This window comes from Bison bison, unplaced genomic scaffold (assembly GCF_000754665.1).
Source record: "Bison bison bison isolate TAMUID 2011002044 unplaced genomic scaffold, Bison_UMD1.0 scf7180017858678, whole genome shotgun sequence".
Classification (NCBI taxonomy): Eukaryota; Metazoa; Chordata; class Mammalia; order Artiodactyla; family Bovidae; genus Bison; species Bison bison.
This window is the reverse complement of record NW_011489250.1, coordinates 138,321-143,188: the sequence shown is the minus strand read 5'-3', so window position 1 is coordinate 143,188 and position 4,868 is coordinate 138,321. Positions and strand designations below refer to the sequence as shown.

Here is a 4,868-nt window from a genome sequence, read left to right as displayed (position 1 = left end):
TCCAAAGGACTCTTAAATGTCTTTTCCAACACCACAGTTCAAAAGCATCAATTCTTCAGTGCTCAGCTTTCTTTATAGTCCAACTCTCACATTCATACATGACTAATGGAAAAACCATACCTTTGACTAGATGGACCTTTGTTGTCAAAGTAATTTTTCTGCTTTTTCATATGTTGTCTCATGCTTAATTACTAAACATTAAGTATCATCTCTTGATTATATCCACTCTGGCCACAGTGGATGGAGACCTTCCCCTTCCACATATAACTGCCTCCAACTACCTTTTATCTTTCCCTTCTTTCCATCATAGTTAAATCCCACTTTGTGTCTATGATGGTTAGGTTGAGAACACTTTTCCATCTTCTAGGATACATTGCTAAAGTAGAAAAATATTAATTACTATAAAATCTTATATTTTAGTCTTTCCATATAAATAGTTCCTCTTATTTTGCTTTTCACAGTCAAGAAACTTTAAGGTGATACTGGGAATTTCAAGAAAATGTTTCAAGAGATGTGAAGAATTTTAGAAGAAAATCCTTTTTAATAAAATATTTATTTAGTTTTCTGTATTCTGCTCATGTTGTACAGTCACTCAAATATATAAGTTCTTAAAATGCTATTCTTTATAATTTTAACTTCATCATTATTACAATTTTTCAAATATAGATAACTCCAGTTCTTTATTACAGAGTAGTAAAACTTTAAACAATATTCAGCTGACTAAAATAATACTATAGAAATATATTATTGTTTTAAACTTGAATTATGTACTTTTGTGTCTGCCTTTAGGAATAATTACATGAATGACCCATGGGAAATTATAATCAAACATCAACTGATTTCATTTTATTGGGATTGTTTCCCTCTTCAAGAACTGGTCTGTTCCTTTTTATTCTCATTGGTTTCATTTTCTTAATGGCTCTAGTTGGTAACCTTTCCATGATTCTTCTCATCTTTCTGGAATCCGTCTTCACAAGCCCATGTATTTTCTGCTTAGCCAGCTCTCCCTCATGGATCTGAACTACATCTCTACCACTGTTCCCAAAATGGCCTATGATTTTCTGTTTGCAAACAAGTCTATCTCCATCATCAGGTGTGGGATTCAGAGCTTCTTCTTCTTGACTATGGCATGTGCAGAAGGATTGCTTTTGGCCTCTATGGCTTATGATCGTTATGTGGCCATTTGCTTTCCTCTTCACTATCCCATCAGAATCAGCAGAAGAGTGTGCATATTGATGATAACAGGATCTTGGATAATGGGCTCTATCAACTCCTGTGCCCACACCACATATATTCTCTCTATCCCTTATTGCAAATCCAGGTCCATCAATCATTTCTTCTGTGATGTCACAGTCATGTTGACAATAGCCTGCATTGATACAACAGTCTATGAATATACGGTGTTTCTGACCACCACACTTTTCCTTTTGCTGCCCTTCATTGGTATTGCTTTTTCCTATGGCCGTGTTCTCCTTGCTGTCTATCGCATGAACTCAGCAGAAGGGAAGAAGAAGGCCTATTCAACCTGCAGCACCCACCTCACTGTGGTTTCTTTCTACTATGCACCCTTTGTTTACACGTATCTACGCCCAAGATTTCTGCGTACTCCAACAGAGGACAAAGTTCTGGCTGTCTTTTACATCATCCTTACCCCGATGCTCAATCCTATTATCTACAGCCTGAGAAACAAGGAGGTGATTGGGGCCCTGAGAAGAGTAACTCAGAGAATCTCCCCTATGAAAATGTAGACTAAATTTTTTCATGAATACCAGGACATATATATATATATATATGTATATACATATATATATATATATACATACACACACACACATATATATATGTATGATATAAATCTGTTTATAACTCTATAGTCATTAAAAATATTTTTATTAAATGAAAAGAGTAAAACTGATCTAGAAGACAAGAAAATAGTTCATATCTTGAAAAACCTCAATCTTATTTCTTGTCTCTTTTTTTTAAATCAATTTCAAATGCTTTTTGATGGGCTGTCAACTAGAAAAATTCTGTCATTTAGTAGTAAACACAGACATTAACTGAATAACAGAATATCATTCACCATAACAGTTCCACAGTTTTCAATACATTTTTCAATAGGTCTGAACCACATTTTCTGAATGTCTAGATAAAATTAAAAGACAGAATACTTTTTGTTCTTCGTATAGTATAACCATAATTACCAGTAACACTTTTTTTTTTTTTTTTAATTCCAGTATAGGGAAACTTCTTGTTAGAGATTTAGCTGAGAATTCTGAAGTGCTTATACCACTCTGAACAGAAACTGAGAAGTTTATGTTAATTACAGGGTGATGCATCTATCATATTAGGTATACCTGGAAATCAACAATAGGCCTTGAAAATGCCACAAGAGATTGCTAAGACAATTATACAAGTGGGTCAGCAGTTAGTCTCATTAGTGGAAATTAAAACTGTTGAGGAAATCCATGCAAACAGCTACTCTCAAAACAGCTACTCTCAAAACATACTGTGTACCTGCTAAGTTGCCATTACAACATTTGTATTATATGATGTCTCTCAAATGAGTTTTTATTCTCCACTCACTACATCCCATAGTTTTACTGGGAAAGTTAACTTTGTAAACTAATTTTCTTAGTTCACATGATGGCTTGATCACTTTCTTAAACAGATCTCATCACTGTATCAACAAAAATTCATCAGTTCAAGTAAATTTCCATGCAAATTGTTATCCATTAGTGATCAATGCAGAAATGCACTTGACCTCTCACATGTGGCAGAGAAGGGGAGGTTCATATTCTACATAATATGCAAGGCAAATCCTAAAATGAACATATGAGGACTCTTGCTCAAAAATCAGAAAAAAAAAAGTTAGATTATTGCTGCTCAAATGTAGTTTTCTCTTCAAAATTAATTCTTTAGTTGTGAAATGAAATTACACATTCAAAAAAAAAATATATATATATATACATATTGCATATAAACATAATGCTTCATTATCAGATTTGGGAGATCAATCCTTTCCACTTTATTTTCACTAAATTTAAAGCTTTAGAAACTTTATTCTCTGTTAATATAATTAAAGTGTTTTCAGCATCTGGTGATAAATACTAAGTTTCAATGAATTTGTGATGATTTTTAATATTTAAATTTTAAAAGATTCTTTCGCTTATGTTACTGGAGCTATTAAGAGTGCTTATAGTTTAGGAGAATATCAGGCTGAATATTTGATAAATTATATTAAATATAAATTCTAGTACACACATATCTGATGATTCAAAAGGAGAAGAAATGTTTTCTAAAAGCAGTTATCTTATGAAACAGCTTCAAATTATCAATTAATACAAATCTGTTTTATATAAGTCTAAATTTAACTTTAAATATAAATTTAGTCAATGGCATTTTAATGATTCATCTTCAATGTCTGACAATTAGTTGACTTTGTATAAGAATGATGTTTCAATTATCTGCTCATTCATTTTATCACTACACATTCATTTGTAAGAAAATTAATTTTTAAAATGTTTTAATAATTGTTTTCTGTAAGTTTACATAAAAATGGTATGCTTTTCCACCTCTGATCTTTCAAATTAATTTTAAATCTTTAAGCAAGCTTTAAATATTATTTCTAAGCCTGTGAATATTTGTTTTACAATATTTCAACAGCTTTTAAAACCATAAATTTTATACTCTGATAATAATTCCATGATATGATCTTTTGTAATGATTTGTACACTTTTGTAAGTATTTATTGGAAAAGTTTACTCCCTAAACCTATCATTTCCTGTTCTAACACTTGGGTGAGATTGTTAATAATTTAGTAGATTACACAGAGATTAACACTGAACGGAAAAATAAGTCAGCCCCCATCTCCATAAGAGTCATTTCTCCAGCCAAGTAAATCTCCTTCTCTCTCCTAGGCGGTGGCCTAGTCACCACTGTTGTTGTATCTATATTTGCTCTTGTCACCACTACCACCAATCTGGGTTCAAGCTCCACCCAGCCACTTCCCTGGGGTCCTGTAGTGCCCTGAACACTAATGCATGTGTGGACATGGGGAGGCCAGGCATATTGCTTCATGTCCATGTTGCTTGCCCTTATGTGTACAAGTCCTGCTGCTGGACTGAAACTGCATACTAATGCCGCCACCCAGTATAGATCCTCTGCTCACGTGTGTACTCAGTGATAAAATTAAGAATTTCCAAATGGCAGCAGAGCAATAATTAAGCAAGGTTACTATCTGAGTATGAGAACGTATGTAAGCACACATGCTCTATGCTTTGAGAAATGTAGATTGAACAAATACAAAGGGGATGACATCATGTAAAACCAGCAAAATGATGTGGATGTCAGTTTTTGTCATTGGAAATATCCTAAGAAAGTGTGGAAGCAAGCAGGCAAATGCATTCCAGACTCCTTCCCATTTTAGGTAGTGAGTAATAGAAGGAATCAGGAGACATCAATCTATTTCTGTCCTGAAACAATATATTTTGTTCTGCCCTTTAAAAGAAACTGGAAACAATTTTATTTACTTTTTAAGTAACTGCCTAGAAAATGAAGATTTAGCATTACATAAAATTAATTTCCTACGCTTACTCCTTGGAAGGAAAGTTATGACCAACCTAGATAGCATATTCAAAAGCAGAGACATTACTTTGCCAACAAAGGTCCGTCTAGTCAAGGCTATGGTTTTTCCAATGGTCATGTATGGATGTGAGAGTTGGACTGTGAAGAAGACTGAGCACCGAAGAACTGATGCTTTTGAAGTGTGGTGTTGGAGAAGACTCTTGAGAGTCCCTTGGACTGCAAGGAGATCCAACCAGTCCATTCTGAAGGAGATCAGCCCTGGGATTTCTTTGGAAGGAATGATG

The 4,868-nt window shown here is 33.8% G+C and overlaps 1 pseudogene; it reads left to right on the top strand.

Annotated features, from left to right (window-relative positions):
• Positions 1-810: 810 nt before the first annotated feature.
• LOC104980073 lies at positions 811-1,748 on the top strand (annotated as a pseudogene).
• Positions 1,749-4,868: the final 3,120 nt, after the last annotated feature.